At 40.5% G+C, this 25,137-nt stretch overlaps 2 protein-coding genes across 2 annotated transcripts in view; one reads left to right on the top strand and one right to left on the bottom strand.

Moving 5' to 3' along the window:
• Positions 1-3,179, bottom strand: part of LOC139818401 (lachesin) — a 51,249-nt gene extending 48,070 nt beyond the window's left edge. Inside the window, exon 1 of the mRNA XM_071787075.1 lies at positions 2,901-3,179. The gene's annotated coding sequence lies outside the window, so the exon portion shown is untranslated. The remainder of the gene's footprint in view (positions 1-2,900) is intronic.
• Positions 1-25,137, top strand: part of Pygo (pygopus family PHD finger) — an 86,904-nt gene that overhangs the window by 28,500 nt on the left and 33,267 nt on the right. The gene's annotated exons all lie outside the window — the stretch shown is intronic.

The raw sequence follows: 25,137 nt of genomic DNA, 5'->3' as shown, positions 1-25,137 counted from the left end.
AGAGAGAGAGAGAGAGAGAGAGAGAGAGAGAGAGAGAGAGAGAGAACAGTCATGTCACGGTAGTAGATTTTGTTATTTTTATAAACAAATTAATGGGGTTTTTTTAAATTTCGTCCGAAAACTAGGTATGTATTGTCAGTTTTTGTAACATTATATTTGTTTTATCATATTAAGTTCTTCTAATTTATAAAAGCATCGAGTCACATTTATATTTGGCGCAGATATAATATAAAATTACAATATATAATTAAATTTGATATATTTTTTTAGCTTCAAATGTAATTCAAGCCGAAATACTGTGTCAATGTATTTTATTTAAATCTTAAAAGATTACTAAAATTTTATCGGAGATAAAATTAGAAAGAATGAAATTTCTTTGCTGCAATACATCCATTAATTCTTCGAAAGTAAAGTGACAATTACAACATATATTGTTTTGATTTCTTATTTTCTTATAAAGAATATATCATAGAAGATTTATTCACAAACTCTTTTTATTTTTTCGTTTCTATTTATTTCTAAACTTCAACTTAAAATTCTTCTATATCGCATTTTCACACGAACAGTTTTGTGTCATGATCAATACCAAGAGATTGGCAGAATACATAACGATCGTTATAAAATATGATGAAATGGCAACGTATACGTGAAACACGCGGGAGACGCTAACCCGAAGTGACATTGATCTCTATCGCTCGATCGAATAGAAAATATAAAAAAATGATATACGACGAAAGAATTTACTGGCGTAGTCGCCGGGCTTAAACTGTCGTTCCCTAATAGTCGTTCTCTTCAGCCCGTCTCGTCGATTCCCGTTCGACGAATTGATCGGTGCCAGCCGAAAATCGTATCCAAGCTGAGTTAATCGCGTCCGAAACGACGTTGCGAAAAAACTCCCGAGCGACCGATCAATTTACGGACAGACTTTATCTCGGGCAGGGTTCTCAATAATCTTTTTTCTTATGATAATACATCCCACCCCCACATCGCCAAATGGAGCAGATTTGATTCCACCCCGCGGAAGGAATCTCCGTGATCCGCGATTCCTCATACTGACGACGTTATATCACTCTGAGTGATTTATTCCGGCTATCGCATCGCACCGAATCGCTTTCTCCCTCTCTCTGCCTCTCTTCCATATAAACGCGAAGAATAATTTCAGCCAGCATAATACCGCGGACGGACATATGTCTGCTTTATGAGTGACCGGTATTGTGCGGAAATGAATTAATTCGGATATCACGTAAATCGTGCATAAACATCATTTCATCTGAATAGAATTGCTCTAAACGTTCTACGACGGTGAATTCGTATAATCACGTCGCTATGCGATATTTAGTTTCTCATGAGAGAACATTGAAATGAAATTTCGGTATGTTCGGTATATAAAAGAAAGTATTTATAGAAATATATTTAATATTCATAGCGGATGTTATCTGACAATGGACATTTTTAAAATAATTTTTCGAAAAATCCATTGTAATTTTATTATAAGAAATATCTATATATTTCATATTTCCTTCTATATCGAAAATGTTAATATCATAATTTTATTACAAAAGAAATCATATTTCTTTCTATATCAGAAATGTTAATATAATACATTTTATTTTGACAAAGCGAATTTTAATATTTTCTTTACGATTAATCTTGCTTTCTCCAAATGTGCAGTATTTTTCCTCGCTTCTTTCGATTTATCTAGATAGATGCCATATATTTTTCCTTCCAAGACTGAGGAGATATGAACGAATGCATTTTTAATGTCCATATACGAACAGTTCGATAATGGATGTATTTCGTGCAATGCGCAGTGTCATCGTTGAAAACTGCTCTTCTGAATAAAAATTATAAAATATTAATTCTTAAAAATATACGGATGAGTTTTACGTATTATTCTATATATATGTATAAATTGATAAACAAATTTTATATTTTTAAAATAATTCCATATTTACTTTTTAACATAATTTTAATTTGCAAAATAGTTATTAGGATGTTCAAATACTTATAGATACTTATGTAATACCTATGAGGATTAATCTTTCAGAGATTATCAAGAAATAAGAAATGGAATTTAATTAAATTTACGAGAAAGAGTTTTGTGTATATAAAGATATAACATATTAATTATTCAGAAACATTATTCTATTCTAAATTTACTTTAAATCAGCAATTGAGTTCGCGCTCGTTTCTGAAGTATAAATTAATCGAAATCAGTAGTAATCAGATGTATTGACTTGTAGACTTTGCCTCGTAAAACTGCATCGTATATAAACACATTTTTATTTGCGCATACTCTCTTCTGTCTGTATACGAGAAACACGTTCGGTATGCGACTCGTATAATGGACATGGTGGAGGGAAAAGAGAATATCTAAGCTTTATTTCTCTCTCTCTCTTTTTCTCTTTCTTTCTGTAGCATCCACGCATAACGTGAAATATAGCGCAATAACTCACTGCGTGCGTAAAATGCTCTAAAACGTCCTTTTAACAATATTGTTTACGTTAACGTTGGAGTAACACCGGTTTTACGCGTACTCGCGTCGATTTTTATTTGAGATCCCGGCTGCCATGTTCAGCGCCGGAGCAACTTATCACGCAAAAAAGAACGCAACTACACTACAACTGCACCGTGGCGAGCTAACGTGAGCATATCTCTTCCCTCTCCTGTCTTTTACTTCAACCTTGCACATAGTGCGTCGTCCAAATTACAAAGACCAGTCCGCATCCGTGTTGACAATGGACTGTTATCTACATGTCAAACTCACTCCGGTTGTACCAAAGGGATTCAAATCCTCGAGCGTGATATCACCGTTTGACGGAAGATGTGTATAAAAATAAATTAACTTCACTGTCAACTCTAACGAAAAAAAAATTAATAATTCCATCGAGGAATATTACCTCGCGAAGAAAGTGTAGCATTATACTGGCAAGAGTGTGACACGGCGCGCCATATACGCGCGTAAATCCCTTTTTTTTCGCTCTTTCGTTCGCGCACTTTTTCTCTCCTTCCCTTCTCAAGTGGACCCGCGAATTTTGCACGTTTTTCAGCGGAGTTTCACCCGCACGAACGTGAGCGCCGCGCGCGCGGCAAAACTACACCTCCGTCGACGGACGCATTCCCGGGCGTCGGGACGCGTGTACTGACTGCGTCGAGCTGGTCGCGCCGTCGAGCGAGTCGAGAGAGCGGCGTCGGGACGCTCGTCGTGACGGGACGCGCTCGACTCGCATGGCGCAGGCCCGCAGGACTATACGGTATCGCTTTTCTTCTTTCCCACTGATTCTCCTAGCTCTCTATCCTTTCCCTTTCCCCCTTCTCCCTGCCTCTCCCCCTCTCTCTCTCTCTCTCTCTCTCTCGTCTCTCCTTATCTCTCTTTCTCTCTCGTCCTATCGTTCGCGCCGTTGGATATAATATTCAATTTATTATGTACCTTTGATACATGCGGACCGCCGCGCCGGAAAAGTGGGAGGCGCGAATGTACGGCAGCCACAGGCTACCGGCTCTCCTTCCGGGGAGAAATAAAATGAGGAAAATATGAGAGACGGGAGAAAGAAAGAGAAGTGCGAAAGGACGAGAAGTGCGAAAGGACGAGGGAACGAGGTTGCAGCGGCGGAGGCGGGACGTGATGGTGAGGAGGAGAGAACGGACGGAATCGGCAGCGTTCCGCTCGAGGGTGAATTGTCGAGATATTGTCGATCGGGCAGCTCGCTCCTCGATAAAGCGCCTCGGTCAAAACGTCCTCCTTTTTGGTGCTCGACCGGCTGACGAGCGGGAAAAAGAGTGCCCGGGACTGAAGTGCCGATCGCTATGTCAAAGACGAGGGAATGAGGAAAAAGCACGACGTTGACGAGAACGACGACGACGCCGACGACGCCGACGATGCCGACGATGCGCCGAAGGGATCGAACCGAACCGGATCCCCGGCGATTGTGCGGATTCGTTCGTGCATGTTCGCTTTTTTGCTAATTGTTGACGAATGAGACGTCGTTAGTATTCAGATTTAATCTCGAGAGATAACATGACGCCTTTATCGCGATTGATGTATCTGGAATTTCCGCGGGAATGACTGATCTGCACAGAGTATCAATTTGGATTTAGCGAACCCACGGAGCTCAATACACTGCAGACATTCTCATCATTTACACCTGTACACGGTTTCCACAGTAATGGCGCAATAAGCATTTGAGAAAGAGTGGAAGCAAGACACAATTTAAGGATAATAAAAAGAACAAGAATTAAACCGACTTACGTATAATCTAGACGAAGCAACATAGCGAAAACTGAAATTCATTTTTTATACATTCTGTAATTAAAGAAAAACAATTAAGATATGTCTAGGACGGAAAACCGAGAGAAATTTGTTTGTTATTTCAATAATCACGGTTAATCATGTGTAATAGTAATAAAAAAGTAATTTAAATTTAGATATTGTGTAAAATATAGATATTAATCTGATAATTGGAATTTATACATATAGTATTTTTTATTAAAAATTCTAAAATGTGTCTCTTAAGAGCTTTAAAAATATAGAAAAGGTTGAATCGTATCGTGGAAAAAACTGCCCCTTTAAAAGGATGACATAATCGCGTAATGTTATATCTGTAATAAGCTTTAAGATATGCCATCTCGGAGGCAAAGTAGCTTGCATATCGCGAACTTTTGTTCTATCTTTCATCGTAATGAAAATTTTACTGCAAGTCCGTCGAATCGGAAATTTGTTTAGCGGGAATTAAACGCTATGAAGATATGCCAAATAGGAGCCAGGCTAAAGGTAAAGATAATATAATTAGCTACTCGCTCAGCTTATTAAAAGTTGCTTTAAGAAGCTGCCAAGATATCACGAGATACTTACTTTTAATTCATGACAGCCACCGCTCGTTGAGAGATTGTTTCAATCGAAATTATGTAGAAAAGAGAATAAACGTTATATTCTTGAGATATCCGACTTGCACATTTTTTCAATATAGGTACGAGTGTATTTTCTGGACAATCTCACGCAAAGTTAATTGATCGTAGCGGTAAAATAATTATTTTTTTCCTGTAAATCTTATTTATATCTTAAATTATGTATCTTGCAAATTAGTTCTTTTTTTTTTTTTCAATTCAAACTGGACAGGAACTGTAAAAGTCCGAAGAAAGAATTTAATAAATATCACGAATAATTAATAACATTTTAAATAATTAATTATATTTTGCCTTCTTTATCAATTTTTGTATTAACCCTAGCTAACCGCCCACACTTATTTTCGAGAACTTAATTTACCATACTCCTGAGTAAGATGTTTATGATAATATCAAGTCAAGAAAATAATTTGAATTTAAACTGATTGAACTTTATTATAAGGAAACTAGAAAATTATATTATTATGTGAAAATTAGAAAACCGAAAAACGTCCGACGGTCCGCTGAACCGGAGTGTAGCGAACTAGGGTTAATAATATAATTGACATAAACGATATTTTTACTCGATCACGAAGATTTTGTTACATTATAAAATAGAACTAAGTTTAATTCGTAAAATAATACTTAACATCTTAATGTTAAATACATTATTTAATACTATTAATTATTTTACATTTTCAATATATTTAGATGTTAATATTTCATATATTAAATTTATTAACAATCTAATACTCAACTTTTAAGAACCCTTTTAAACACATTTCAATTACCAACACTGCCGTCCGTGATGTGGAAACTAACAATAAGCTAATTGAAATAGACCCTTCTCGATGATGAAATTATGCATACGGATTAGTCAGAAGCCCGAGGGTACTTCTCGTAGGTGTAGTACAAGACGTCGAGGGCGCATGAAAAATCGCGAAAATTTTTTCTAATATCTCGTAACACGAGGCGCGCCGAGGTACAAAGGCGCACACTTGCGAGGCGTAAGGCCGGAATTTATGAGAGAAGAACATTCCCGGGGATAGTGCCGCGGCCTCCTTCTCGGGCGGCTCCTCAATTATGACAGTGAGAAAAAGTACACATTAAGGGGATTGCCCGGGGGCGGCTGAAGCAAGCACATGCATAGCGCGCTACAAAATTGCCGCTTAAGCTGCAGTGGGCGGTGATAAATGTAGAAAGGTTAGAAGCACGTTTTGACGTGGGGGGAAAAAAAAGGAAAATAAGAAATAAGAAAGAGAGGGAGAAGGAGGAAGAGAGCGAGTTCACCGCAAAGCTCGATGTGCTTATTAAAAGAAAGGCGAGCTGATGAAGTGCAGCCCAGCGTCTCTCCCTCTTTCTATCCCTTTCTCTCTCTTTTTCTCTTTCTCCCTTTCTCTCTTTTTCGCGTCTTCTCCCTACGCGGTGGTTGTTTCGTGATGAAGGGACGCAACGAGATTAACCGTATTCATTTGCGATGCTCGTTTCCCTCGTTCGGTGGAGGTTGAGAATTTTTTAGGTCGCGCTCCTCAATCATAAATCCATTAAAAACCTAACAACCAGCGGAGCGCCGTGCGCACGAATGCATCTGTACATGTACGTCTGTGTAGTGGCGCGGGTAGTGTGACAAATGCATTAACTTTTAATAGGGGCCCTTTCCGCGGGCGGGAACAATGCTTCGAACTGATTTAACGTCGGCAATAATTGGACGCTCGATATCAGGAGTAACGGCCAACTTTTTCGCCGACTGATTTAATATTAGCGGTGGACGCGTTTTCGTTCGCGGAAGACGGGGGCAGGACGGGACCAGCGCTACATGGCGCTGGTAATTATCGAAAAAACATACTGCAACCTCAGCCTCAATTTGACCGAGAGTAATGGCTCGTTACTTCGGAAGCCCCGCGCGAGACCCGGAAGCACGAACGATGCGGGCTGCGTCGTTATGCAACGACGATTCACTCCTTTGTATTTGACAAGCGTGTGGATTTAAGTCTAAAGAGAAATTTTTCAACTAGAAGCCTGCCATTCAGAATTATGAACGCATACTTTCGATGTAAATTAATAAGACATGGATAAATTCGATCGATATTTTTTATTTAGAGCGAAATTGTTGAAGTAATATAAAAGTCCTTCCTTTATTAAAGTATAGGTTTTGAAGAATTTTTTATTGTTTTACTTAAGAGCTTTTGGTTAAATTTGCCTTGTTCCAACTTGTTGCAATTTGTACAACTTGTTTTGTATTTTGCACGATTATTGATTGGAACGATATAAATATGTTAAGATTAATAAATTCCCGTTTATTCTCTTTTGCTTTTCAACTACAAAAACACGGCATGTAATTATCTGCCTTCGCGCGGATGTTTTGCAAATTGCCAATACGTTAATGGATAACGCGAATAAAGAGAAGCGAAGTTCTTGCTTTTCTTTTATTTATCGAGAAAATGCTTCGAAGAATGAAGATATTGGATCGTATGAATAAACTGCAAGCAAGTGCCTGTGCCTTTATTCATCGAAGGGAATGCTTCGAGAAATACGAATGAAGATATTGGAGCATATGCTTATTTCTCGGAGGCAAAGCATTTCGTTCTCTATGAGTAAAGAAATTGTGGGGCGTGTTACATAAATACATTATCGGAAAAAGGCATTTACTATTGCAAAATGAACAATAATGTAAAAAATATGATATGTCGTATAAAACAACACTTATATTTATGGATATAATATAACATTTATTACAATATAATACATAATTAATATAAATTAGCCCCAGGTATTTGTTGCGGTAACGATGATAAACAATACGCATTTACAAACGCATTGTTCAAGAATCTCGAGCCAGACAAGGGAATTTTCCACAAATGCACCGCGTCTTTTTTCATTTTGATCCATGATCTAGGATCGCACGTGACACACATATTCAGACGTGTACGTATTAGTAAAGTTGATTGTCCGTTTCCAGCACAGAGACGACAGTGCGACATCGAGCCCTCATGCCTCGCAGACGAACTTTTGTTGAAGTCCAATATAGTTAACGAAATAGTGTAAGCGCTAAGCGCGGGTATACTGACCTGTTATATGATATTGCTAATGCGGAATCTACGAAACTAATTAATATCACAATGAGAATTTAAGCCGCCAGTGAATAATGAAAAAATCAGTGTAGGTATCGTTTATTCGACCTAACTGGCCAACTTTATTTATAACACGCTATGTTTCGACCGTGTATTTTGGTCCTTTTCAAGCGTGATTCTAATTAATATCGTCATGTTTTTTATAAAAAAAATTATTAACAGCATGTCTTACACGCCACATGCACATATCCATGTTACTCTTATACTAAGCGTATCAATTTAGAGTCTAATTAGTTTGCTTTCAAGCAGCGTTCAGTTAAAGTGATTATAGATGACAGATGATATAACTGCACTACTTTTTTCCAAACAATAATGAAAACAAAGAATTATTTGCATGGAATAGAATGTACATTTGTTTTATATTCTTTTAAACTAAACGCTCTCTTTTGTTTTTACACTGATTTAATTACTATGGTCAACAAATAAATTTTTATTAGCACGCATTAATATAATTAACAAATACAGTTATAGGTATTATCGCAGTTATCTCGCTGACCGTCAATAGTTTTAACGCACGCTGCGAACATTCTGTACGTTTTATTAAAAATATTCGGTATTCGTTTCCGCTATTGAAGAGGAAAAAATCAAACCAACTGGAAGCTCCGGTTCAGAATTCATTGTGTCTGTAAACCACCCAATTAAATGATTTTACAATTAATAAAATGACACGCGACATGCGAATGCGATCGCCGAAGCTGCAAACGCGTTACGCAATGTAACCGATTTTGATTACAGCTAAATTAAACTATATTTTGATTTTACTACCCGCAATATATCGGAAGCAATTACCACCAAGTTGAAAGCTATATTACTCAAAGTCCTTTTGTGCATGCACATTAGTAAAACGATGAAATATATCAAATGATTGTAATAATAACAATTACAATAATAATAATAATAACAAGGACAATAATGGAAATAAAATTGGACATTATATTCGAAGCGTTCAAATATTTGAAAATCCTATAAATAATGTTGCTTTTCCTCTTTCGTTAATTATATTAAAGGGATGGAATAGGGTAGAAAAGATTAATAAAGTAATTAATAAAATAATACAATAACGTACAGAGAAAGGAAATGATTAAAATTTGTGAGAAGAGTAAGAATGAAATTATTTTAGAGAGAAGGTATAGAAGAGATAAATAACAGAAAATGGACAATTGAGACACTTTTTGGAATTTATTTTATAGTTTATTACACGAGATCACGATATTTAAGTATATTGAAGGTAATACACAGTTCTACCATTGAGTAAAGTGAGTGTAAGTGTGTGTGTATATATGTATACATAGCTGCGATTACGTATCTAATACTATTATCGACTGTAATATATCGAGAACAGTATTATACCCGGATCCGTATTATATCGAGTTACTACTGCTACTGGAGAAAACTTATAGAAAATAATAGTCTTCAGAAATGTTCAAATAGTGATAAAGCAGCATGTATAGCTGAAAAGATCGGAGGTTGCTTGCAAACTTCATTATAAAGCTGCGCACGATGTAAAACGATGGCAGCTAGATGTCTTCTTTTGTAACTTTGTTTAAGGAGCATAATATCCCGACGGACTTTTGCGATCCGTAACAGCAAAAAGCTTGCAGCAGTAAAATGCTTTAACCTACTTTATAAACGCTAATTAAGTCCGAAACGTATTATATTCCTAATGAAAATTGAAAACAGTGAGGAAGAATTGTCTTTTGGCGGTGCCCCCAACTTTCCTTTTGTTTTGCTTCTCCCACGGCTCGTTAATATCTCATCTTTACGCGTCCTTCTCGCTTTACCACGCGATTCCGCAAAGATTACTAAAGTATTATCGAACATGCTGAAACGCGTGTTATCACGTTTGATATCTGCAGCGCGGAGTGTGCGAAGAAAACATTCGCACACTCGCATCAAATTAATTTCGATATTACATGTGTGCATGGAAACGCAGGCGGTATCGCGCCTCTCGTTGCGAGAGTACGTCCACCGAACTCAATAACAACGTCTGCTCGATCACGTTTGGAAAATAAAACGCGCGTGCGGAAGTGCCCGCTCATACAGCACAGTCCGAAAATATTTTCCCGTGCCCTCTGCATAAATCTGGGAGTGATTTATCTACTGCGTTTAATATCGGATTTCATCACGTCCGCTCGCCGTTGACTTTCCAGCCAGCTCGCGATATGGTATGATCGCCGATACTGTGAAAGCGCATCGATGATTTTCTGATGATACGCCGACACCTCGATAATATGCACTTCGATATTAGAGGTATCGACAGTTTATCTTTAAGAGTAGTGAGAGCGGATATCTTTTATAAATCAATTAGGATACTATCTTGTAAATAATTTCTCTTTCTGGAAAATATTTTAGAAACTATATTCTCTACAACGTTTTCCAGAGAGAAAAGTTATTTAGAGTTATACTATAGAGTTATAATACGAGATTAACACTTTTTTCTCCTCTAGAAAGAAAAGTTATTTAGTTAATTTGTAACATTCTTGCTTCTTTGTAACAAGAGATACTACTTTTAATTTTTATCCGCAAACAGTTTCCACGCTCTGCATCCTCGGCGCATGTTTAAATTGTACACTAACTCTTGTGTGTACATATATACACACACACATACACAGGCACGTAAGTCTGATCTGTCGCAGAATCCTCGTGCGGAGGAAAGGAAGGATTGTGCACGCGCCGTTCCCCGCGCGAGCTCATCCGGAAAATGCGTTTACCTTTTCGCGCAACCTACTAATGCCGCCAAAATTCTACACACGCATACAGCCGCGCATTTCCAGGATATATGGATATGTATGTGTATATATATATATATATATATATATATATATATATATATATACATACATACATACATATACGTAGGCGTGTACGTTTGTAGTATATATTTCATAAAATACGTGACTTCGCGTATTTTCGCCAGCTTATCTTCGCTACCGCACACGTCGCGTACACGTACAGACGTTCACAGCCACAGTTCTATCTCTCCAGCTCGGAAATCTTAAGATAAAAGTTAATCCGCCACGTTTACACTGAACTTACGCTTCTCCATATGACTCCAATTGCACTCTTGATTATTGACAATACTAGAAGACACTTTTAGAGGCAATTTTCTTCCTTTAATAAATGTCTGTTTCTACCAGTGTAGATAAACTTTAATCTTGGTTTAACATAATTTCTCATCTTAATCTAATTTTTAGGACTAGCAAAAGACAGAAATCAAGTTAAATCTAAATTAAAGTTAATCTGCATTGATAGAAATTTACATAAGAAGGATAATAACCGAACAGATCAGGCGAACGAGCGCGAACAAACGGTAATGAACAATAACTTGCTTCAATGATTGTAAACACCGCCGGTAACACTCAACGTTGTTCGCATCCATTGAAGCGAATTGTCCATTCGCATTCGTTTACTTACAATTAGCCTGAATCGCGCCTTAAGATAGATAATTTTCTTTTCTACACTTAATGCGTGTTTGCGCTTTATCGTAGAATTTTCGAATGACATTATATGTGCGCGTGTGAATAACGTACGAATGATGTGCGCTCGATCATGTACTAGCATCCAAACTGATGTACGTTACGCGAACGTGTGCATTTATGCGGGCGAGTATGTATGCCGCGAGTATATGTGCGTGTAATGCAAGTCGATACGTCGGTACCCGTATCGTGTGCCGCGGCGACGACATGTGCATCGATGTGCATCGGTGGTGCGCGACGAACGACGTTAAATGTACCGGGTGCCGCTCCGAAATTTAGCGGCGCGAATAAGCCGCCGCGATAAAAAGACAATTCGACCGGGTGAGAGCTCACCGTGCCGCAAGGCGATTTCTGGGAGACCGTAAAGCGACCGGGACATTTTCGCACCCTCCCATGACGGTTTTACGAGTGATTTCGCAACGGTATACGGTTACCTTAGTAACAGCAGAGACGAGGATTTTGTGGTTTTAAGAGAACACAGGGGTGGAGAGATCCGAACGGAATATTAATCGACTCGACGCCACACTGCGTGTTCTCCGCATCATCAAATAATGATGCATACATTGTATTTTCGACGGCGAATAATTTTTCTTTTGCAAAAAGCATCAAAATATGTTTTTGTCACGTTCAATCAAGATAATTAAATTTTTTTTTTTTTATTGCGATCACACGAAAAACAAAGAATTTTGACAAATTGTACTTTGCCAACGCGAGTAGATGACAAAAATTTATTTTTTAACAATTTAGCTAATTGAATATATTCATAACTTTATATTCGCGAATCCAATCTTTTTGGACACCCCCTAAGAGGGATATTAACTGTCGCAAAATTGGATATTTCTGTCGTTAATTTAATTATGTCGGTTTGTTGATAAACGAACTACAGACAGATTTTTGTATACGTAAATATAGAAATGGCAAAATCAAATTTCCTTTGGAATATCTATAATTACTGATGGTTACCGTTCGATTTACATCGAGACACAAATATAGGTTTTAACCCATTAAAAGTTGTGTGAATATTGATAGAAAGCTATATATTAATATTGATATTATTTTATTTACATATTCTCTCCATCATATATATTTCATTTTGTGAAATATCTACATAGTTGGCACAGGATTGTTAAATTTAATTTTTGAAATACCACTTTATTACTCTGTGATAATATTATTAATATCTGCTTGTTTTCCTAAAACAAAAAATCGTAACGACATTATAAAGCAATTGCGAAAATTTCATACGCGAGGGTTCTTATACAGTATTTCATTATTAATTTTTCTAGCACGAAAAGTTCGGAACTTTCTCTTTCTTTTTCGCAACAAGTTTTTAACAACCGGTTATCGTCAGCTTTTTATGAAAAATAAAGTGATAGTTTTTTTCTCATTTTACAATAACTGAACGAAAATTGGAAAGCAAGTAAGCCCCTGAATAAATAATGATACAAAGTGGCAAATGTAAGGAATAACAGAACTTCAAAAGAACTTTGTTTCAAGGCGCCGAACTCACTTCCTTCGGCTGTTAAAAAGTCGGGGATTTTCGCGGACGGCGAATAATGCAAATGCACGTGCGTCAAGTATCGGGTGAGGGGGAGGAGACGGGTGAGATGATCATCGGGAAACGCGCGTTCCAAGCCCGGGGAAGATGCGTTCGAGCGTGCGCGCGCGCTACCGCGTGTGTTGATTTCTAAATGCATCCGTAATCCCGGTGAGAGATCGATGGTTTTAATCAAGAGAGTGTCTCCCCCGCCCGGAGCTTCGTCGCCCGGAGTAACCCTCTCCTCCGCATTCATTTTTAAAATAAAAAAAAAAAATAACGCGCGCCCGCGCGTTTCGCGGTTCGGCGGCGACAAGGGAGAGACAAGCGGGGAGAGAAGGAGAAAAATACTCGCAGCCGCGAGTACCGTTTGTACGGGATTAATATGCGGCGACTTCGCCCCGGGGTCATGTCCGCGTATTTCCCACCCGTCGACGCACAGCGTTCCCGCGAACGAGGGAGCGAGCGGAACCCTTCTAGACCCGAGTTCCAGCAAACCCCGGTCTCGCCCAAACTATTCGTCTTGCGATAGATTTCCCATCCAACCCCACGAATCTTGTTCGGATTGAAGGGGAGCGGTTCGAATGCGCGATCCGAATCAGATTAAGTTATTGAGATTATCGATTCCGTAGAAATTGGTATGTTTAGATAAGTTATTTACTTCTCCCGATAGGTAAATTAAACCATGCTTAAAAGCATGCAAATTGGATTATCTAATGCGTTTCGTTAGTTTCCCCGCCCGATTATGGATGAAGGAATTTACGATTATAGCATGACGAGATAACGGGGAAAGCTTTCGAATGCTTCCGAATGCTAGATGGAAAAAGGCTGGTCGGGCGACATTCTCTCGAATTGGAAATCACTGGTCTGATTTGAATATGCGGATATCACTCAACCCTAGCTGTCGGTCTACCGAGGGATTTTGGGCCTGTATTTCGTGACCTGTGTTTCGTTCGGGTTCCCCGCATCCGGGAGAATAAGAAAATTGGATCGGTGGGGCTCGTCTCTTTCCTCCCCGTCCGTCGAAATCACGCTCGAATCGATATATTAATGTGTTCGATCGAACGACGCGTCTCCACGCGAATGGGGACGCGCTTCTTCCTCTTCTCGTTTTTTTTTTTTCATCTTTTTCTCCCCCCGTTGTCATTTCTTTTTCATCGCTACCGGCGGGTGCCGCGTATTTACGCGTTGTTTTACAACGGGGCCGTAAAATTATCGGCGCTCATAACTCTCGTAGATAAAAGGGCTCTATCCTCGCGGTGGAATCTCCGAGCGGGCTTTGGATACGGGCGCGTACGGCGAAGTTATGAGTCCTCCGGGGGTTTTAGCTTGTCACGCTCGTTCCCCCCTCCTTCTCTCTCCCTTTCTCCCCTACCTCTCGCTGGAAACGTGATAATTGTCTCTCGTAATAATTGAATACTTTAATTACGTTAATTAATTAAGAAATCTGCCCGACGTGCCGTACGGAGGAATCGCGATAGTTTTCTTCCTCTTTCACCGTCTCGCTCTCTCTTTCTCTCTCTCTCTCTCTTTCTCTCTCTCTCTCTCTCTCTCTCTCTCTCTCTCCTCGCGACAAAGTAATAACGTCGTTATCATACCTTAACGGCCGTCCGCGAATGAAGCTAACTACGTTAGCCTCTCAATAAGCGGGCTCGCTTTACCGTGAAAGTTCCAACGCCGTAATTGCCGCGCGCGGCTTTATTGTGTGTCGCTCGGCAATCGCTCGGCCCGCCCGGCACACAATCTATGAAATTCAGTTGCGCGAAAGCGAAGCAGCGCGGGAATTAACGCCTCGGCGTCGCCTCGCGTCGCTGTAGTGCCAGCGATGCAGGCACCGTGAACGGCACAAACGAATATATCGCCGTCACCCGTCGTCCTCGTCCTCGTCGTCGTCATCGTTGTCGTCGTCGCCGTCTTGCCGTTGGTGACCGGAGACCGACCGGACTCTCTCGTGTAATCACTTTGCAAGCATAAGTTTGAAACGTCACGTCTCGGGGCCACCTCGAACGAATACGTACGGAGATATTTGAGACGACGTTCACGTCACAGCTATGCCACCATTGCCACCGGCGACGATGGGCGACGTGGATGACGACGAGAGAAGGTAGTCGGGCGGTTCCGGCTCGGATGCAATTCATGATATCTCCGGATATCTAGTAGAAAGTTCCCCGTTGGCTGTTCTGTCAAAGCGATGCCGGCGCGAGCCATTCAATGCGGCAGCTACTCTTCTCTGCACGCGAGTTTCTCCTCAATCGCTGAAACGACGTCTAGTGATACCTGTATTCTGGTACCTACCGCGGCGCGGAGAAAAGGAGGGAGAAAGCGCGGAAAAGATGTTTCCTCGATACGCCGGCGAGTAACTTTTTTAGTTTCCGTTTGGTTTTGCAATGTGAAAAATGCTAAAGCAGGATAGCGGTTTTTTGATTAAAAAGCTTCGGGCTCTCTCGGACCATGAGTCACTATTTCTGATTTTTACCAATTTCAACATTCTGCTGAAAACGTGAAAATTGAATACATTTTTAACTAGCACTTAACAGATGCTACTACTTAATATTACCATTATTAATTAATTAGATTAAATACTATTTATTTGGATACTATTATAGTTTTGCGACTTATGTAGATAATATGTCATAATGTTTAATTAATCTTTAGGTTATGAAGAACAAGTAAAAAACGATTGATACAACCGATCAGAATCAGCAGAATCTATTTATCGTAACAATTGTATTATATGTCAAATGCATAATATATTAATATATATTTTATATAATAAACAAGATCTATATTATAGACTATGTAATCTATTGAACTAGGCTAATCTATTAGATTTCTAAAACTATTTAGTACGCTTTATCGTAAATTTATTATTTTTCTTTTTCTTTATACGGAAGATGTGTAGCTAAGTGCTCACAAATGACGTTCAATAATAACAGAAACGGATGAGTAATAAAATATCGCCGCGATTCCGCAAACCGACATTATGAACGGAGAGTTAATTTTCCGTTCTACAATTGCATTGCATTTACCGCCGCCATTAGCTCGATTGACCTAAATATAAGTCTATTATAAATCGCTATAGCGGGACGCGAGCGCGGTGCGGAAACGCGCAAAGGCAACCGTGCGCGGCGAAACAAAATTACAACGGCAACTAATATCACCCCGCGTCGGCCATGAAAGTCCATTTAAAGTTAAAACAAAGTTAAAACAAGCGGCTGCCGCCGCTTGGTGGTGGGACTTGGCACGTTGGCACGCCGGACCCGGATTAGAAATTAAAGAAGGAAAACTGTCGAGGGGGGTGGCGGAGACGAGCGAATCGCAGCTATTTACGAAATTATTCAGGGTTCTCGCTTACAGAAGGGATATTAACATTCCGGCCACGTAGACTACCCTCAACGGAGGGCGCGTTTCTTTTCTTCGACGGACATTGCGATCGGGAGGCACGCACGAACGCTCATATCGATCTACGAAATCCACTTGAGAGATGCTTATCCTTCAGAATTGATCAACTCGTCAGCAGGTTCGCTATTCTTCAAAGGATCCAAAAAAGAGACCGTAGAAATGAAAGGAGAGAGAAAGATAAAATTTAAAAATAAACATTACAAGTATATTAAGGAATAAAAATTTTACGTGAACTTAAAGAGTCAGTGATAGAAGCGAAATATTCTTGCCGTATTGAAATATACGCTTTTTCCATCTCATATTTATATAGGAAAAATCTTTCGGCGCGAAGGTACATATAAGTCAGTGCCGCAATCGAAAACACGCGTTCGACGTGGATGTAAATTTCGATGCGGTACGGAAACGTTCCATCCGCGGCTCTGGCGTTAAGGGATTATAGTTTATAGGGAAAGGGACCGAGAGAGAGGGCCCGAAGGAAAATCACTCCGACATCGTGTCGATGCGCACGAGGGATTTGAAAGCCGTGAATTTCCATTTCGTCTCGTCGCTCGGATCGTCGTTACGCCTGAACGCACCGCGATGCGGCCGAACTCGATGGATGCGATACAAAGAGAGAGAGAGAGAGAGAGAGAGTCAAGGGGAGACAATTACACCGATTGGAGGGCATAAAAATGCATGAAGTCACAGTCGAATTCCTTGGAATTTCGCGAAGCAATGACGTTACTGATATCTTTTCTCTCTCTTGCACGCCGAGAACGCCGAGCTTCTTTCAAGCGCATCTAGCGTCGTCTATACGTTTACATAGATCGATTTTTGCAGAAGGTACTTCTGTGAGGAATAGCGTAAAATAGCGTCGTGCTGTGCATAGCGATGCAACGCGCGATTCCAGCTTCCGTAGCAACATCACATGGGATATTGCTAGTAACGAGTTGTATTGCTTTAACGTGACCACATATTTCTAGTAGATGATAAAGAGAGACGTTTTTAATAGTATTGATTTAACGAATGTATAATAAAAAATAAGAAGTGTACAACGAAAAAAGTAGTAATCAGATATAAGTTATTGCCTTAATTAATCACGAGAGAAATTGTTTGACTGAGAGATATCTTTAATAAATAAAAATTACAATGCGAAATTGTCGAGTTTCTGAGCGAGGATGTTGTAAGGCTTGCAATGCAAACGCGCACCGTATTACATTACTCATCCGGGGCGCGATGAATCAAAAAGGACGCGATGACGCGAAACGATGCGTTTTTAGATTAATAGCGGTCCGTTCCTCTGCTGTTGGATGAAATTACGATTCGGACAGGGCGTATCGCGTTCCTACCGCGCGGCGAAAGCACCACTTCATCATACTTCGTCGATCCCGGCGATTTGGATCAGTGCTGAAAATACTGAGATGCCGTGGAAGTTTTACCTCCGATTTTCCCTCTTTTTTCATAGGTCGTAACGTCTTTATCGCGCGAACTCTAGTTCGCGGAGACTCGCGTTCTTTTTCTTTTTTAATGGTTTTGACGGCTCAGCGTGTTTTTACTTCCTACGTCGAGCAGATATGTCAGGAACTGACTTATCAATGTTCCGTGCAATACGTCGCCGGTTCAATCGACCGTTACGAGTGTCTCAATAAGGTCAAATGTCGTTATTGCGGCGACATGGGTGTGAAAGGTAACACAAAACGCACGTCAATTACCTGATAAATTCTTAAACTACGGGTACTTGGAATTTTAGAGAAAGAATCGACTTTGAGTTGATTAAAGAACTTATAATTTAAATTAATTAAAAGACACTTAACACATAATTTAGAAGTATAAAATCTTTACTAACTCTTATTACAATCTTGTTATAATCTTAATTTTAAATGTAAATTTTAATTATAATATTATTAATTAAAGGAGGATATAATATATCAATTATAATTTTAAGTAAAGGAAAAAAACATTTTTCTTAACATTGAATAATCTAATTCCAACATGAATTGCGATACTTTGTCCCGTAGTCTTTTTATTCTAGAGTTGAAATTGGTGATTTTGTATAATAAAACATTTATGATATATTAAGTAATATTCTCGTTCAAAAGAAGTGGCATCACGTGCGAACGCAGCGTGATCAACGCTACCAATCGTCTGTAGATTACGGGGAAGATTCTTAGCCGGGGTGGTGAATTCACATTGCGAGTGCGGAATTGAATTCGATGGTGGTTTTCGAGTCTCTCATATATGTATGAGAAGCGAACACACAACGGGATGTAGCGCGGCGATTATTAGCCGTGAATACCGACGACGCGACGCGGAGAAACTGCACGTCGATGCGGGGAAGGTAGACAGTGAGATCCCATCCTCCTGAGCAACGCGCGCCCGGATAATATGATCCTTTCGTCGGGAGAAGAGCGCGAGTGCGAGAAGGCAAGCACCAAACCGCTACCGCGCCCCGCTCGCGAGCATCCAACCCCGGTATCCGCTGCGCATCGCCCTGCAGCTCGATCTCCGTGTAACGTCGTTACCCGAGAACTCCCCGAAGACGAGAGACGAATGCCGCTAAGCGTGACGCGCCGGAGCTGATACGTGCCGGCGTGTGTCGCTCTTTCCGATAATTACATCTTCGTTAGCAGTCGGCGCGAAGAGACGACGGCATCGACGAGACTGGCGGTGGAGGGCGGGGGGTGGCAGGAGGAGATATAGGAAGAGGAGGCGGATTGCCGTTTTAAGGGCGCGCTAATGTAATGTAACTTCGGCAGGTGGTGCACACGCACTTTATCCGGCGCTACGTAGGTATCGACGTCGCTCGGGACGCGTCGGAGTACGGGACACTCTTATCTCTTTGGTAATTACGGTGTTCGCCATTTGGCGCGCGAGCGATGCATCACGGTGATGTAACGCGATCGGCGGGTAGTTCAATACTTATAAGATTTCCCGGCGCATTTCTCCGTACGTTATCCTGAAACTTCGCCTATCCGAGACGCATCTCATCCCCGGCATAGCACGACGTTCCCCCTCGGACTTATTTTAATCGACGATTTGATGCAAACTCACCGCGCCGCCGACTTACGCGCCGAGTTTCCCCGCGCGGCTTTTTGTTGCTCGCGTCGCTGCTTAGAATTAAGCAGAACTTTGATAAAGTTGCAGCAACTTCGTTACAGCGTCGAGTGCATTTGGCATGTTCGGGACGATATAACTCGCCTCTCTGAGGAAGACAATTTGATCAAGCGCTATTTACGGCTAAATGGTGGAGTAATTAATAATATAATGGCGTGCCTCCGAAACAGGGTTCTGTTTCTAGATGATTAGGGACAGAAAAATTAAGGAGATTCCTACATAAAAACTTGGTTTTTGATTATAAATATTATAATTTTCTATTTTTTATTTAGATATGTATATTTTTTTTTTTATATAAAAATGTTATAAAATTATAAAAAAGTTATTTGAAAATTGATGATATAATTTCGAACATCTATTAATTATTTTATTAATTTTTTACAATATTTTTCTTTTTAACGGTATTGTCATTATCGTCAGTATTATTTATGAACCTCGGCAATTTATATTTTTATATACATAATAGAATAAACAACTATAATAATATTAGTGAGGATACAGTAATTCGGGGGTTACACGAGTTTCTGTATCAAGTGAATATTCGTGATTATCTATGGGAATATCTACGCTGCCAAGGTACACGCTTCTGATCCCAGGCAAACATCAGGCTAGTTTAATATCACACCTCTGGTGATGCGACTTCAAGTTCGGCGGGTTGATCTCAAGATCCCAGGGAATTCCCTAAGTAATTTGTAGATGCGCCGAGTACTCAGAATTATATCAATCCTTTCCGCGGTTCAAGTTTCGCGTGCGTGATGTACGGTAATTGGCGGAGCCGAATCGTCACGTCGCGGTAACTTGACGCCTGCGGACAAGTGGGGTACGATGTGCAATTCAGAGAAGAATAGTAATGTACGCGGTGCGACGGAGAGACGCGGCGGATGCATGCGCGTACATCTTTCTTCAGCCCCGATCTCTTTCCATGCGCTCCGGCCTCCGGGCCTTCGGTCTCCCTTCCGACCCTATCCCCCCTTTGGTCTACGACATTAATGTAAAGCGAGGACATGCGGCGGCGACGCCGGCGACGGCGATGGCACGACCCCGTCGTGGACCACCCCGAGGATGCTTCTTGCAAGAATAAGAGAACAGGATCGCTGGGGATGTCCCGGGATTCTGTCCTCTATCGATCTCCCGCGTATATAGACACTAACTTGTGCCCTCCGCAAGCCGTGCTATGTATCTGCCATATATACATATACCGCCTCTCTCTCTCTCAATCTCCTTCTCTGTCTCACCTTCGTCCCCCCTTTGCTCCTTTCCTCTCTCGGTTTCTCCCTTTCTCGCCCCCCTTCCGCGGAGGTCCTCTCTATCTCCCTCTCGTCTATCCGTTCGCGACCACCCCCGTTCTCGCTCCCTCTCAGGTCCGGCGAGTTCCCAACACGCATACAGAAGCCCGAAGTTTGCACTCGTGTTTGTGTTGCGCCACCCCCGACCGCCACCGTCGACGCCGCCACCGCCACCCATCGCGGCCCTCTGTGTGTCGGTGGTACGTGTCTGCGGGGGAGACCGCGCATAACCGCGCTCACCGCTAAAGAATGTGTTAGATGCACATAAGCGGCGCGTCGCGTGCACACACATATAGGGATAGACGCCGGGCCTTGTCCCCTTTGTGTTTACCGCATTATCGAGAGGCGCGACCCCCGCCTGTGTTTCCCGCAAGTCCATCAAATCCCGAATGTCATCGCGAAATTTCAACGCTAGCCCCTCGCGTATACAAACTTGTGCTGCTATAGATAAAGGGATGTGACAGAACGAAATGTATACGCAAATAGGATTATTACTACACTGCTTGCGCATACTTCACGACTGAGTACGCGACGTCAAAGTAGGGAGAGGCATTTGTATAAACGAAGAACGAAAGTCCGAAATTTCCAGCACTATCATCTGGCACTGACTCCCTCGCGTACTCGAAGAAGGAGGATGTTAGAAAATATAATAAGGGAGGAAAGCACAGTGACGGGAAGTAAGTTATGAAGATAGAAATGAAGAACGTCCAATATTTTCTCTCTAATATTACGAGGATCCATTTTCAACGAATATGGTTGTCAGTAGTTTTTCCCCCTTTTCATTATAACCGTTTCAGAAGCCTCTGCCTAAATAAGTACTGACTACTGCGTCGTGTTATACATTCTCGTGTCTACGAATTTTGTGAGCAATGGCTCGTCGACCGACGAGCGCGACGCGGAACAAAATTGGGACCGTGTCGTTTCTCGTACACACGTGTGTGCACGTGTATCCGAATAAGTGGTAAATCCGGCTATTTCCATATTACTCTCCCTATGTACCGACATCGATAAATATTCGACCGCGCTCGGATGCGACCTCGTCGGTTTTATTTTTATTCATTTTCCCCCTTTTTCCCTTTTTCTTCGAAGTACACCAGCGCTCGCGCGTCGCTTTTGTCCTCTTTCTTCGGACTTTTCGTTGCTATGCAGAACCAAGCATCGATGCAGTGTCGTTTCGTTTTGCATACAAAGTACGCAAAACAAGTAATTCATAATCTGCAAATATTACTCCCACATAGGACAAACAGATGTGCTATAATTCACGAATAATTAAAATTCCATAGAACTTAAGATATTGCGGTATCTTATGAATTGATGAATATTATCAAAAAAATAACAGCTTTACATTAGAGAGAAAATACTTTCTCTATTTACATATCATTAATAATTGATGTACAAAATTAACAAAACTTTTATATTTATTTATCCAATCGGTATAACACAAACATCAAACTGTTTTGTTTTTAGTCGGGAAACCCAGGGCATAATAAAAACGTTAAAACGTTAGGTTTAAACAAGTTTAAAATATATTAAAAATAAATTAATGAACTTGGTTTGCAAGTGCAAAATATTCTTTGAAATATCCACTATAAGAAAAACACCAGTTTTACTGTGAAAGAATGGTTAAAATTTTTAAAAGGACGAAGTTATATTGTTTTATTCCTCTATATCTGAAAAAGTCATTATTTTAATATTCCTGCTTTGCTTCTACTGTAATAAGTATAATAATACAGAAAATATCACATTATTTCAATCCCTCTGGCGCTCGAGTCCGATAATTCGATTACAGAAGATTACTGAAATCGTCGTAACAATTATCTTGCCATTCACATTAATTGCGTAGATAATGTTTTAAAAGCGCATGTAACAGCGCAATTAATTATCTTATTAACCTCTCTGTGACAATATAATTCTACATGATTACATGATTACATTAATTATCTATTAATTAACTTTTAGTACAATATTTTATATATAACGATTATCCTCTTGTGCTGAATCATTTTCCTATTTATTAGTGATGTTAAATAAATCTTTCTGCTAGACGTTTGACAATAAAAATTTTTTTTATCACGACAGTTTAAGTCTTTTTATATACGCTGATTTTGATTACGCAAGGATTGCTAATCAACAAATTATATTATATAGAAATTATATATCAGATATTTGATCCTTTCATTATTTATATGTTCAAATTTGAAATTGAGATTCTGTGTATGTACATAAATTCGATTAACAGCTAAACGGTCGTGTGTGAATTACATTCATCGAATCAGAGGTTTTAGTTAATTATATATCAGCGAAATTGGCAGATTTGTAAGTTAAATAATATTAAATGATTTCTCCATCCGATTCTGTGTTATCCGCAAGCTGGATAATTTCCGTACGTAATTAAATGAAGCGCAAAAATATAGATAAATGAAATTGAATAAAATATCATGTCCGTTGTAGTCAAGGGAAATATATGCGGACCCGTCTTTATTCCGGAGCGAGATAATACAGTTTCGATTTATCGGGAAGGATTATTACGGGCATAATTGTCTATTAATATCGACATTAATTATCATTTGTACGCCGTTACGTGTATGACCAATGTCGTACACGAGATACGCGGGATTTGCGGCTGTACATATATATTTTTTTTATCGACACGGATTCGTTGTACCTACAAAGCCACCTTTCTGTTTACTGCATTATTTAGAAGTATGACCCACTTCCGGAAGTCCATTAAATCCCGGCTAGTGCTGTCGGGAACTCGAAGTACGGATATCCCGCTCTGAGAAACTGGCTTAAACGATAGTCACGTAGGAAGTACCGCCGCGCCGCGCTCCGAAGTTGCCCCATGGTACCATTGCTTAACATCAAGCGTCGTCGAAGAAAGAATTCGCGAAGCATTACGAGATTTACGTCTCCCTGGTTGCGCTTAAAGCGGATCGAATGTATCGCGTCTTTGCAAACACATTTCGGCTTTACGGTTGATTTTTACATATCATGATCGCTTGTGGATCCCTCTCGATAAAAATCTAAATTATAATATACGGAATGTATTAGGATGTTAAGTACAATACTAATTGTAAGATCGTGTACAAAAGAGAGACGATATAATAATAAATAATAAATATAGCGATATCAGTAATAATAGACAAAAAACACGACTGATACAGAGACTAACGACTGCGTTTATTTTTATCGATAAAAATTACGTCGCTTTTGACAAAGTGCATAAAATACTGTAAAATACTGTCGTGTAATAGGTTCATTGAAAAGTTGAGCATTCTATTATCGTCATAATTGGCTAGCATTCGTTTGGAACCTATCGGGCGCCGTTATTGGATTATTGAATTATGCATCACTTTTCGACGCAGCGTCAAAAAGCGGAATAATTTTGACGTTTAATTGCCATTACCGCGAGATTGTCACCGAATATCATATTTCACACGCACGCTGCGCGCGCTTACCACCGTGACTTCTCCACGCCCTCTTAATTAATATATGCGTTTGATTGATAGTGCGTGCACGCGCTGTTTGAATTGAATCGCAAAAACACGCGTGCTGGCAATTCAGTTTTTGTCGCAATCCGGCCGAGACGAGAACACTTGATGACACGTTCCAGTTCATAGACGAGATATGCATAATTGCGAGGCCTACGCGAGCAAGGGAACGCAATATGGGAGACATTAATCATACAGGAAATGCTACTCTTTCCTTTATTCTCGGCGAATTATGTTTTTAGATTTCATTTATGTACGCGTTTTGCGCGGTGTGTTTCTTTTAACAATGCGGAATTTAAATTTTTATGCCTGTTTCGCGCAGAATGCCACCATTAATCATACGCCCTTTTTACGGTGAACTCTTCACCTCTAATAAGAGCAGATAAACCCGCAGCACCATTAGTACCGGTCACCACATGAAAGAGCGTGCGTCTCGAGAAAGAGGATGAGGGAGTATAGGCCGGGACGTACGTTGGGATAGAGATTTTCTCCGTTGACGTGGCGATTTGTGCAAGCAACAGGCAACTTTCATTAAAGCCTTTTCGAGCCACGGTAATTCCTCGCTCGTTCCTGTCTTCCTTTCTCCCGACGTCTCTCTCTCTCTCTCCCTCTCTCTCTTCGTCCCGTCGCCGCTCTCTCCGGCACCACGTGTCGAGGCTCGGGGCACGGGCCACGGCCAACGTCTATGCCGGAGGCCGGCGTGCAGTACTGTCGCGCGCGGTGCATGCGAGAGAGGAATGCACCTATGTGCGTGCATGTGTCGAGGCGCAGGGAGCGAGAGAGGGACCGAGAGAGTCTCCGGGTCATTCACGAGACTCGCGCGCGCGCTCTCACATTCAT

The sequence above is a fragment of the Temnothorax longispinosus genome, chromosome 8 (assembly GCF_030848805.1).
Source record: "Temnothorax longispinosus isolate EJ_2023e chromosome 8, Tlon_JGU_v1, whole genome shotgun sequence".
Classification (NCBI taxonomy): domain Eukaryota; kingdom Metazoa; phylum Arthropoda; class Insecta; order Hymenoptera; family Formicidae; genus Temnothorax; species Temnothorax longispinosus.
This window is presented reverse-complemented; position numbering and strand designations above follow the sequence as displayed.